The 13,213-nt window shown below is 45.7% G+C and overlaps 1 protein-coding gene across 2 annotated transcripts in view; it reads left to right on the top strand.

The window, feature by feature from the left end:
• Nucleotides 1-13,213, top strand: part of BCOR (BCL6 corepressor) — a 588,412-nt gene that overhangs the window by 154,149 nt on the left and 421,050 nt on the right. The window lies entirely within an intron of this gene.

The raw sequence follows: 13,213 nt of genomic DNA, 5'->3' as shown, positions 1-13,213 counted from the left end.
CAGTGGTATCTAAAAAGCCTATGGTGTCAACATTCTCAAGACCTAGAAACAATGATTCCTATCCTACTTTGCCTACGCCTAGAGTTCCTGTGGTGGGCAGAGACCTGCCACCAAAACAAGGGACTACCTTTCACACCACCCCCTGCCGGCCAACCCTAACAACAGATGCATCAGACTATGCATGGGGGGCTCACCTGGCAGAGAAGTGCATTCAGGGCAAATGGAACCCAAGTCAAATGCACCTGCATATCAATCAAAAAGAAATGTTAGCTGTACAGAATGGTCTGACAGCCTTCAAGGACCACATTCTTCCAGGACAACTAAAGACGGACAACACCATTGATGTTATGTGGTACATAAACAAGCAGAGGGGGTACACATTTTTACTCCTCTCTGCAGACTAGCCATAGGCATTGTGGAACACAGCCTTGAGCTACCAAGTGCACCTACAAGCTTAATTCCTGCCAGGAAAATGAAATACACTGGCAGACGGACTAAGCAGAAACCTCATGGGCCCACACGAGTGGAAACTGGAACCAAGGATTTTCAATATGTTGACAAGCAAATGGGGGAGCCCAGATATAGACCTGTTTACCTCCCCCACAACTGCCAATTGGATAAATTTTGCACAAGGACTCTCCACAAACAAGCCTGGAAAGTGGTTGCTTTGTCCTTCAGCTGGAAAAACCTATCAGTCTATGCCTTCCCCCCTCTGCCTCTGCTTTCCAAAGTACTACTAAAGATCAAACAGGACAAACCATGGAAGATTTTGATTGCTCCAGACTGGCCGTGCCAACACTGGTACCCCTTCTGCGCAGTGTGTCACGGTTATCTCCATGGCACCTGCCTCAGACTCCTTCCCTGCTGTCTCAGCAGGAGAACCAGATTCTGCACCGTCAGCTTCTAACACTGAACCTTGCAGCCTGGCTAATTACTTAATCTCTCCTTTACCATCCCTCAGCAAACCTGTGATGGATATAATTTTAGAGGCAAGGAGGCCTAGTACTAGAAAATCTTATGCTGAAAAATGGAAAAGATTCTGTGCCTGGAACCAGTCTGAAGGGATGAGCACAGCAGCGCCCAGTTACCTCAGATTTTAAAATACTTAACTGAGATGCTTCACAAAGGCCTGTCTTTTTCCTCCATTAAAATCCACGCCTCAGCCATTTCAGCTCATTGTAACACAGAACCTCCCCTCTTCTCTCATCCACTGCACAAGCAGTTCCTCAGAGGGGCCAGAAAATTTGAGATCACCCAGGAGAGCTCCAACCCCATCCTGGGACCTTAACTTTGTCTTGGAGAAACTCGCTCTACCTCCTTTCGAGCCAGCTGCTACTGCAGACTTAAAATTTCTTTCTTGGAAAACAGCTTTCCTTTTAGCAATCACTTCAGCTAGAAGGGTATCTGAATTACAAGCCCTTATGGCAGTGGAGCCTTTCATCATCTTTCATGCGGACAGGGTGTCCCTCAGAACCAATCCATCCTTCATGCCCAAGGTGGTATCCAGTGTGGCTCTTAATCAGTCCATTCATTTGCCAACCTTCTTTTCCAATCCACAGAATAAAGGGAAATGGATACTGCATTCCTTAGATGTGCACAGACATCTTAGATTCTACTTGGACAGGACTAAACCTCAAAGGAAATCTGAACAACTGCTGGTGGCATTTGCTGCAGGGGCAGAGGGGAAGGCTATTTCAAAGCAAACCGTTTCTAAATAGATAAGCCTTTGCATTAATTTCTGCTATAAGCACCATGGAAAACCTATCCCCCAGGGGATCAGACCTCACTCCACCAGGGCTGCATCTACCTCTACAGCCTTTCTCAGAGGTGTCCCTACCAGGGACATCCTAGAAGCTGCTACCTGAAGTTCTGCGCCTTTCTCAGAGGCGTCCCTACCAGGGACATCCTAGAAGCTGCTACCTGAAGTTCTGTACATACTTTCACCAAGCATTATCATTTGCCAATTTTCTCTAAACCCAGAGCTGGCTTTGCCACTGCAGTCTTGCTGGGCCTTATTGCTGGACCTAATGCTATCTAAATTCCTCCTCCCAACCATAGCTTTGGGAATCTATCCAAATGTAATGACTGCAACAGTGAAACACGAAGAACATAGTACAGTTGGGTATACTTACCATAAATGTAGATGTTCGATTGTATTCACTGTTGCAGTTCTAGTTACCCTCCCTTCAGCCCCCTAACTTCTTTTGGCTATACCTCTGCTTTCCCTTAATATGCTTAAAAGCCTTTTTGGTGTATTTGCTTTTTTGTTGGAGGTATATCTTTGTACTTTTATATTTAATTGCTTCCCATTAGGGGGGCATCTGACATCTGGGGCAAGAAAAACTGATGTAATGACGTCGGCTGCATGTTTTATACCCCTGATGACCTAACTTCATGGAAGGAGGGACAGTAACCGACGCAGGACCCAAGACTTTGTTAATCAGGCCGACTGAGGGCTACCTGCAAGCAGATAACCCTAATGTAATGACTGCAACAGTGAATACACTCTAACATCTACATGTATGGTAGGTGTACACAACTGTACTTTATAAATGCACTCAACTCTCTTAATCACCTCTGGACCTCTACAAGTGATCACCAACTGTACCACATTGATATGGTACATAAACGGGGAGTTTTCATATCTGACCCTCTCCCCAGATTAGCAGAGCTAGCCTGGGTTATAGCAATTCTGCACAATCTCACTCTGCAAACTTTTTCTTTTCAGTCAGAGGAAAAACTTTGTTGCAGACAGGCTGAGCAGGACCAGGACAGGCCATCATGAATGAAATTTGAATCAGGGGGACTTCCAGGATGTATCCAACTGTGGATAGCGCATCAAATAGACAACAAACAGCTGGCAACATTTTGCTCCAGGATTCCTTGAGAAGACTGGAAAGCAGCTGAATTCTCTCTCTTTCCTAGAATTGAGTGTTCATTTTGCCTTTCCACCCTTTCTGTTGATGTCTAGGGTCATTCTGAAGATTCAGGACGACTCTCTAAGATCTTTTTAGTGACTCCCTTCTGGCCCAGGCAGTAGTGGTTCTCATCAGCTTCCTTGCAGACTGGACTTATTAAAACAAGACCGGGTTTGTTGGAATAATCCCCAACTTCAGACATTTTCAGCTGTCTGCCTGGATGTTAAAATGCTAATATCTTTTAGGTTTCCCTTTTTTTTTTTTAATATAAGGACACACAGTAGGTATTATAGGAGGCAAAGAAACCTGCTACTAGAAATTCATGTATATTAACTTTTCCAAAAGATTTGCTAGTTTGTGCCACATTAAGAACTGAGACCCCTTTATGGCTAGAATTACTCTTGTTCTAAAATATTTGCCTGAGGTATCCTCTGACCCTTTCTTATTCTACTATTGACATTCATCTGTAGGCTGTTTTGGCATGTCTTATCAATCCTCCTTCAGTGCATGCTAATGTCAAGCTTTTTTGAAAGGGTTTTTTTACATATCTGCTAATGTCAAGCTTTTTTGAAAGGGTTTTTTTACATATCTGTCTACCTACAAGATCACAAAAAGGAACCACCTTTTTAAAGTTATTGTTGTTGCATTTGAACCATCTGTTCAGGCTGATTTGAGGTGGTTCTTATGAAAAATAGTTGCTCTTTGCTCTGACTTCTTCAAGTAGAGTGTTTGAGTTGCAAGCTCTTGTGGTAGGTCAGTCTTCTCTCCTTTTCCTCAAAGACAGGGTTTCCTTGAAGAATCCCTTAACTATGCCTACAGTGGTATCCACCTTTACTTTGTACCAGGCTGTCCATCTCACTATGTTCTTTCCGGACTTTTAAATGAGGGAGAATGGATCATTCTGGGAGTCCATAGACAACTCAAAATATTATATTGACTAAACTAAAACCTTTAAGAAATTCTGTCCAGTAATTAATTTATTATGCAAGTAAGAAATCTGACCAGCCAGTGTCAAAACAGACTGTTTTGAAATGGTTGTCCTATGCTATGTCCTTTTGTCGTTCCCACCATAATAAGTATATGCCAGGCAGTGTAAGGCACATTCTACTAGGCCTTGGCTTATTGAGTGGCCCTTTGGATAGGGGTGGACTTTAGAAGTATTCTAGAGGTAGCATCTTGGTTCTGTGTATATGCTTTTGCAAAGTACTACAAACTAGATTTTTTTACTAGGTCTAGAACCAGACCATTCTCCAGGGGCACCTGGACCTTCATCCTTCCTCCTCCCTCTTTTTCTAAGCTATGGTATTCTATATAGCTTAGGCTATTGCAGCAGTGATCAAATGATAAGTAGAGCTGTGTAAGTTAACTTGCCATAACAGTATATGTATCTGCAGTCTTTTTTAAATGGAGTTTTTCACTTGAGACCCGTACCTCCTACTTGGGGCATTAACTTTGTTATAAAAATATAATTGCACCCTCCCCCCCAAATCTGAACATGGTAATACCATTCCAGTTAAATTTCTGTCTTTAAAACGGTTTTTGCTGGAAATTACATTAGCATGAAGAGTTTCAGAGCTGCTGGCCTTAGGGTTCTCTACACACCATCTACAGTCTTCCACAGAGACAGGGTGGCATGTTGGACCAGCCTCTCTTTCTTGCTGAAAATGGTCTCAGGGCTAGTTATGTCTGTGCTGTCTATTCACTCAGAACAGTGTACACTTAGTGTAGGCTTTATTGAGTCTGGCCCTTAGTCTGTGGTTATGACCATCATGGAAGAATCCTTTAGGTGAAGGTTAAAAGATCACTCCACTAGAGCAGTAACTGGAGCAGTAACTGCCATTCTAGAAACATGTCAGCACAAAGCATTTGTTTGGTACCTACCTAGACTCCCTCCACATATTTCCCAGACATTTATAAACTAGGGATACAGTGAAGGAACACATCAAGGTGTTGCCACTGTAGTTTTGCAGGGCTTGTGAATTCTACCACCCTAACTCTGCCACCAGATTATCTGCTGCTTTTGTACTCCTCTGAAACATGAATGCAGTGCATTGCATCATTATGATGAGCAGTTCAATTTTATGAGCATACCCACAAAAATATTAGATATTCAAGTACAAGGATTAGTGCTGCAGTGCACCCCTCCCCCAACCCATCAGTCCCCTTTCCCCTAGAACCTTTCCTCTCCTGTTATTTTTCTTTACAGATGTGAAAAAGACATTTTGGAGTTAGGGGTAGTCTCCTTATCTTATCTTGTGGTATCATGCATTTGGAGAAAGCTTTCACGTCCTAACCTGATTTGGACAACCAGACTTTGTCAGGGTGGTAAGCACACTTGGTGACGACATACCTCTTTACACAGCTGTGAACTGAATTGACACAGATTGCTCTGCCTTTTCTATGAAGGATTCATGGATGTCCTCAGTGTGGGCAGGAGACCAGATCCAGTGTGGGAACTCTCAAATCTGTGGAAGCCGGGTCAAATGGATGGACGTTCGCTTGCAGGCAATTCCAAAAAGTGATGAATAAATGATACTCCAGCGTGCTCATATTTAAGCATTTACCACTTTGGGTGGATATACTCACACACCAGGATACAAGTGAATATTCTCACATATCCGCTTAGTACTGTGGTGAATATAGGTAAATGTACTCACACCGCTTGTTTATTATGCTGGTAAATATACTTGCACAGCTGCACTTAATCCATGGATCTGCAGTGGTAAGCAGCTCAGTCCTCTTGCCACAGTCTATTGACAGCTGTTTGGTTTTTCAGTGATGAGAAAGTCTTCTGCAACAAAATCATTTGCCAGAATCAAAGTTTTCTCATTCGTGAGGATATCCTAATTTCTTACTACTTCAAGTTCATCTCCTGAAGATTGTAATCTTTCTGACTTTGTCTTGTATATCTATTTAGACTGCTTGTTTGGTCTTCCAGTAGGCCTTCCTTCTGACCCACTGTTAACCTCCAGTCTGCTGCCAAGGTATCCTTCTATTCTCATGTTGCAGTATTCCTAACCCTTGGGATGTTAAGTTGTCAATCTCGCCTTCATTCTTGCTTGATGGGTTCGGAGCCGATCCCTCGGCTCCGACTCGGCACTTGCTAAGCTCGAGAGTCACTTTTACCAGCTCGAGGCAGCCCCATATCCCATGATGCAAGGCGGTAAGTACCCAGATCTCGTTTGCCGCTTCGCTTATGAGGTCCTTCTTTTACCAGCTCCTGGTAAGTGATTCACTTTTTGAATATTTAAGCCCCTTTTTCTTAAAAAAACCCTTAATTATTAGTTATTAGTTAATTATTTACATTTTGTGACAAAAAATCCCTGTCTTTTCTAATTTATTTTTGTCAAACTTTACCCATCCCATCCCCTCCCTGTTAGGGTGTGTGTGTTTTTTATACTAATACCTTTTGGTATTTTATTTAAGTTAATCTTTTGACTGGTGTGTGTGTGTGTTTGTGTTAAGCACCATGTCAAAGGAGAGGGTCTCAGGTTTTAAGAAGTGTGACTCGTGCTGTCAGAAGATGTCTCTGACAGACGGTCACACTTCTTGCCTGTATTGCCTGGGGCCTCTTCACCTGCAGGACTCCTGTGCTATTTGTCATTCCTTCAGCCAGAGAGTCCTGCAGGAAAGGCGCAACAAACTGATCCTTAGGGGCCTTCTTAAGCCGGAGGGCTCTCCGGCTAAGTCGGCTCCATCTAAATCAGTTAAATCTTCCAAGGCCCAGGCTTCTGTGTCTAAGCCTGCGGCCTCGGCTCGACTCGTTCGAGTCGAGATCGGCCGGCTGGAGCCGATTCTCGCTTAACAAAGCCCTCGGCCCGGATGGGTAGCGGTGCCGAATCTGTATGGACCACCGTGTCGGCTCCGATCGGTTCTGACACCCATGTGGCACAGGCATCGGTGTCGGCTCCGATCGGCTCCGACACCGTTACTTTGGTGGCTGTATCGGCTCCGGCTGGAGCCGATACATCGAGCTTCCTGTCGGCTCCGAAGTCGGCTCCGACAGGATCTATAGTATCGGCTCCGATGGCTCATTCCAGGAAGAGGTCGAGGTCTCCTTCCTTGGAGCCGATACTTCGGCCCGGCTTCACCTCTTCTTCGAACGGAGCCATCGGAGCCGATCTTCAAGGTCATCCAGACTGTCAGATCATGACCTAGAGAGTGGTCAGGAGATTGCTCAAGTCACAGGTAGTGGCCCAAATGTTACATAGTCCGTCTCAACAGGCGACTGTTGGTCCACACCCCGTTACAGTTCCTCCTTCAACTCTACCCCAGAGCTTGGAGTTGGAGTCTTCGGCAATGGTTACTGCTACGGCTGGAGGACGGATACCCCTTCTGTTCCTTCAGCCTCTACTCTTATCTCCTCTTGAGACTTTCCTTAGAGGGATTCGTGGTCGGGCTTCCATGGTCGCCTCCGAGGGGGTTAGTGGCATCGGACCCTTGTCCGAACCCGCTCTTCCCCTTGGAGCCTCGGCCTTGGTGAGCTCGGCTCCGACATCTGCCTCGGAGACTTCCCTTTCGGTGGTCCCTGGAGTTCCTAGCTTTGGAGCGGGTTCTCTCGGACCTGCCTGGGAGGGGAGCATTCGAGGTGATGAAGAGTGTACTGGCCACTGGTATCAGTCAGCAGTCTGTTCCCGTAGCTCCTCCCTCTATAGTACCTGTTGACATCTCTGCCACTTCTCTTGCTACAGGACCCAGAGATCCTCCGCCTCAGGTTTCCCCATTGGGAATTTCCCCTCTTCCGAGGATTCTCCTGATGTTTCGGGAGATCCTCCTAGGAAGAGGACTTGTAAGAGGAAGCATGTAGACTCCCGAGTCTGTCACTGGATACTGACTTTGATGAGTCAGAGGGATCCCTAGATCCCCTCTGAGGATGTCTCCTTCTCAGACATCCTAGAACTCCTGAAACAGAGGGGAAACTGGCCCACCAACAATCCCTCTGAGGATGAGTCAGTATACCTAGAGGCGTTTGGATCTCGGCCCTCCACCTCCTGGGTGTCTCCGCCTTCGACCCCCTTATGCAGGTTATTGCACGAAGTGGGCAGCTCCTGACTCTGTAGAGCCAGTCCCTAGGAGGCCTTCAAAATTTATCACTGCCCGTGTGACAAGCAATTCCTCACTAAGGGTGTCCCGCTGATGCCATGGTGGTGGCTGCGGCCACCAAAAGGAACTTGCAGATCCTTCCGTGCCCGTCCATCCTCCTAATAAGGACTCTAGGACCATGGATAGGTACGGTAAGCGGATGTTTTCCTCAGCGACCTTTGCTATGCGTCGCTGAATTACCTATGTCACTTCACCAGACTCCAGAGGGATATCCTTAAGGAGCTGGGTGAAGTAGTTCAGGATCCTACAGCTGCAGGGGCTCAAGAAAAAATTGCTTCGCAGCTAGGAACCCTCAATTCCATTGCAAACTCCTCCATGCGGCTAATATCTTATGCTGCGGATGGAGCGAGTAGAGCCGCAGGTACAGGTGTGGCTCTTAGACGCCAAGCCTGGATGCGGCTATGTGATTTTATGGATGCCTTTAAGGCGTCCTTCACAAATTCTCCCTTTGATGGGTCAGCTTTGTTTGGCCCTCAGGTGAAGGAAACCTTGACCAGGTGCGAACAGGACGGCAAGACTCTTTCTGCTGTTGGAGTCCGTTTTCCACCCCTTCTAGACCTTATCCCAAAGGACAGAAAGGTGGGAAAATGTGGTTCCGTAAATCCCAAGGAGTCACGCCGGATTCACGTGGTCAGTTTACCCCTAGAGGCAGAGCGGGTAACAACAACAGACGCGCTCTAGAGGCAGAGGGGGTCCGAAAAACCAGGGAAACAGGGAGCCTCTCTCTGACAAGCCCTTTCAGCATCCCTGAGGTGTTGCCCGGCTGTCCCTCCTTGGAGGCAGTCAGGGGAAGATTATCACTGTACCCAGAAGCCTGGCTTTCCCTCACTCAAGACAGATGGGTACAGTCGATCATATCCAAGGGTTACATAATTCCCTTCGAGGAAAGTCCCTTCCCTCAAGTTCCCTTCCAGACGTACCACCCGGTCTAAGGGAGGTTGCAGAGTTAGAAGTCTCAAAACTACTGCAAAAGAGCCATTCAGCCAGTTACAATAGACCATTCAGAGCCGGAATCTACTCAAGGTTCTTTTGGTCCCCAAAAGACGGGAGACTGGAGACCAATATTGGATCTCAGCAGACTCAACAAGTCTGTCAGGAAGACAAGATTCGAATGGTCACTCTTCAGTCAATTCTGCCCTTCTTACAGAAGGACAACTGGATGTGCTCAATAGATCTTCAGGATGCGTACTATCACATCAAAATTCACAGGCGCTCCAGGAGATTTCTCCGCTTTCGGCTGGGGTCCAGTCATTTCCAGTTCAGAGCCCTGCCCTTTGGTCTCACTACAGCCCCCAGAGTGTTCACCAAATGCATGGCAGTGGTCACGGCTCACCTGAGGCGTCAAGGATTCCAGGTGTTTCCGTATCTCGACGACTGGCTCCTGTCAGCCACCACCAGGCATCAGCTTATACAAGCCAGGGATTACACAATAGACCTTTGTTCTCTTTTGGGCATCTCAATCAACTTCGAAAAGTCATCCTTATCGCCCTGCCAGTCTATTACCTTCATAGGCGCAAACTTAAACACTGTTCGGATGTCAGCTACCCTTACAGATCAAAGAGTTTCAGACATTGAGTCATGTCAGGATCATTCTGGCCAGCAAGAAAGTACAGGCCAGAATGGTTCTAAAGGTATTAGGTCTCATGGCTGCGGCCATTACTCTTCTTCCCTGGCTCGATTCTACATCGCCTTCTTCAGTGGATGCTGTTCACACAATGGTCATACCAGCAACTTCCAATGCGTCACCAGATTCTGGTGACACAGACATGCAAAGAGCATCTTGCTTGGTGGATCACATCGCCTCAGGTTCACCAAGGCAGGTACTTTGTACCCCCATCTCCGATAGCCACTGTCACCACGGATGCCTCCCTGATCGGGTGGGGGTCATTATCAGGGCAGGATGGTTCATGGGACGTGGCAGCCGTTCGAGTACCATCTGCACATAAATGTCCTGGAGATGAGAGCAGTGCTTTTAACGTTGCAAGCCCTCAAGGACTTTCTTCCCGTAGGGACAATTGCAGTCCACACAGACAACATGTCTGTAGTTTGGTATATCAACAAACAGGGCGGAACCAAGTCCTACCCCTTGTGTCGAGAAGCGCTCAGACTATGGCAATGGGCGATCTCCTCTCATCGGTTTCTGGTAGCAACGCATATCCCTGGGAAAACCAACATTGTAGCGGACAGATTGAGCAGAGCTATTCTCATGCCTCACGAGTGGTCTCTCAAGCAATCTATAGCGGAAGAGATTTTTCTGGAATGGGGTCGTCCATGTTGCGATCTTTTGCTACTCCCCAAAACAGCAAATGCCCAGACTTCTTCAGCCTCTTCCCTCTATCAGGCCATCCCCAAGAGACGCTCTGACCCAGGATTGGCCCCAGGGACTTCTTTATGCCTTCCCTCCATTTCCTCTGATCCCTCAGGTGATCCAGAAAGCTACCGCTTTGAGAGCCAAATTGATTCTCATTGCCCCTTACTGGCCTCGACAGGTTTGGTTCCGTTCCTCCATCATCACCTTTTGGTGCAGCCGTGGCATCTGGACCCAGTGCCAGATCTTCTGATTCACCAATCGGGTCAGCTGCACCAGTCAATCCCTTCTCTCAACCTCACAGCATGGTTGCTCCACTTCCTTCCTTAGCCAGGCTTCCTTTGATCTCTAACCCAGTTAGAGACATCATAGTAACCGCTAAAATCCTCTACCAGGAGGATTTATACAAGCAAATGGAAACGTTTCTCTTATTGGGCTAAGGCCCAGAATATTGATCCTTTTACTGCCCCTGTTCAGGCAGTCCTGGACTTCTTAGCAGAGATTTTTCATGCAGGCTCCTCTTCTTCCACAGTCAGAGTTCAATTGGCTGCTATTTCCAATTTTCATGTCGGGATAGCAGATCATAATATTATGTCCCATAGGCTCTGCAGGGCCTTCTTGAAAGGAATTTTTCTACTAAAGCCTCCAATCAGGAATCCTCCTCCTCAGTGGGATCTAAATTTAGTGCTGACATCCTTGATTCTTCCCCTTCGAGCCAGCTGTTTCTTGTTCCCTGAAATATCTTTCTTGGAAAACTTTATTCCTAGTGGCTATTACATCTGCCAGGAGGGTGTCTGAACTTCATGCTCTTTCGGTTCGACCCCTATTTGGTTTTTCACAAAGACAGAGTATCTTTGAGAACTAACCCAACCTTTTACCTAAGGTCGCTTCAAAGAACAATTTGAATCAATCCATTGATCTCCTGTATTTTTCCCTAACTATTCAGATAGAGCTGAACAAAAGCTACATTATCTTGATGTCCACCGTCAACTTAGATATTATTTGGACAGAACAAAAATTTAGAAAATCTGATCAACTTTTTGTTTCCTATGCGGATAATAAAAAAGGCCTTCCTGTTTCTAAAGTGACCTTGTCCAGATGGCTTTCTTCGGTCATCTCTGAAATTTATACGCTCAGGGGAAAACAGCTGTGCTCAAAACCTAAAGCACATTCAACTAGGAGCTTAGCTACTTCTACAGCTTTTCAAGCTAGACTTCCTTTGGACACTATTTGTGCAGCGGCCACTTGGGCTACTCCTCACACTTTTGTTTCCCATTACAAATTGGACTTGGCCTCCAGGGACAGAGCCAGTTTTGGCTCTACAATCCTCAAGAGTTTGTTCCATTGAGCCACCCAGGATAGAGGTCCTAGGGACGCGGTCCCATCAAGCAAGAATGAAGGCGAGATTGACAACTTAACATTAAGAAGTTATGTACCTACCATAACGTTCCATGTTAGTTGTCTTCTCGCCTTCTTTCTTGCGACCCTCCCTCCTTCCCCCTGGCCTGGACAGACCTTGTTATCAGAAACTGTTATGCTGAAGACCATTCAGACCTGGTCCTTCTTCCATCTGTAAGTTTTCTTTCTTCCTTTGGGAAGTATTTTATGCTTGGTGCTATTGCCCTTTGTCAGCAAACGAGATCTGGGTACTTACCGCCTTGCATCATGGGATATGGGGCTGCCTCGAGCTGGTAAAAGTGACTCTCGAGCTTAGCAAGTGCCGAGTCGGAGCCGAGGGATCGGCTCCGAACCCATCAAGCAAGAAAGAAGGCGAGAGAAGACAACTAACATGGAACGTTATGGTAGGTACATAACTTCTTATTTTCCTCTCTTGCTACTCAAACGTCCAGCCAGTATACAAAAGCTTCTAGTCACTGCAGGGTAAGTAGGATGTCTAACGTGGGCTAAGGGAACAAAATGACAGGTTAGCTTTCTGTGTAGAGCAGACCATTAATTATTGCAACCTCACAAAGTATGATTGTGTGTGTGTGTGTGTGTGTGTGTGTGTGTGTGTGTGTGTGTGTGTGTGTGTGTGTGTGTGTGTGTGTGTGTGTGTGTGTGTGTGTGCGTCTAACATTGAATATCTTTTTTTGACTTTCTGATTGTTGTGATAAAGGTGCAGCTGAGAAGGCCTGTCTTATCCTTTTGCTGCCAGTTGAAGCCTTCAGAGTTGAATCTCATTAGTGCTTGTGGTAAAACCTTGCCAAGTTTGGGAGTAGGAGGAAGATGGCTTTATAACCTACTCAGTACAGAGTATTTCAGTCACACATCTGTTGTCTTTTGGTGACTACTCAAAACTGTGTGCTCAGAGCAAGGAAAACTGATATACACTCAGCCAACTTTTCCACATGTATGCTCAGATACACACTTTTTGAAATTGCAAAATTATGGTTTCTGCAAATGTTGACAATTTTCTTTTGGGAATAACTCTAGTCCTGACATGAAATGCTTTCTTTTTGCATTACCGGTATTAAGGTAACATTAAAAAACAGCGGTTGTTTGTAACTTAAAACTTCCTTACTGTGTAAGGGAGTATAGTATGAGTGTGTATGTGATGTCACTGGAGTGTACCAGTTTTTTTAAGGATTATTTAAAGAATGTATCACGATCCCAGGACAGCATAACATGCTGAAGTGATTTCTTAACTTTTAACTATTGAAGTATGGTAAGTTTTGCTGCCTTTCTTTTTATCCAGTGTAACTGTCCAATGAATATGTAAAGTAACATGGTTCTCTTTTCTAGTGTGAATGTAACACACATGATGTACACTATGTTTAAGGTACAGAAACTGTAGTGATTTGTAAATTTTTTATTGTATTTTAATAGAAATGAGCAGTGCTGACATGTTTCCCCTTGCTAGATAACTGATATTTTTTCAGATTCG

The sequence above is a fragment of the Protopterus annectens genome, chromosome 5.part0 (assembly GCF_019279795.1).
Source record: "Protopterus annectens isolate FY-2018-M chromosome 5.part0, PAN1.0, whole genome shotgun sequence".
NCBI classification, from domain to species: domain Eukaryota; kingdom Metazoa; phylum Chordata; order Ceratodontiformes; family Protopteridae; genus Protopterus; species Protopterus annectens.
This window is presented reverse-complemented; position numbering and strand designations above follow the sequence as displayed.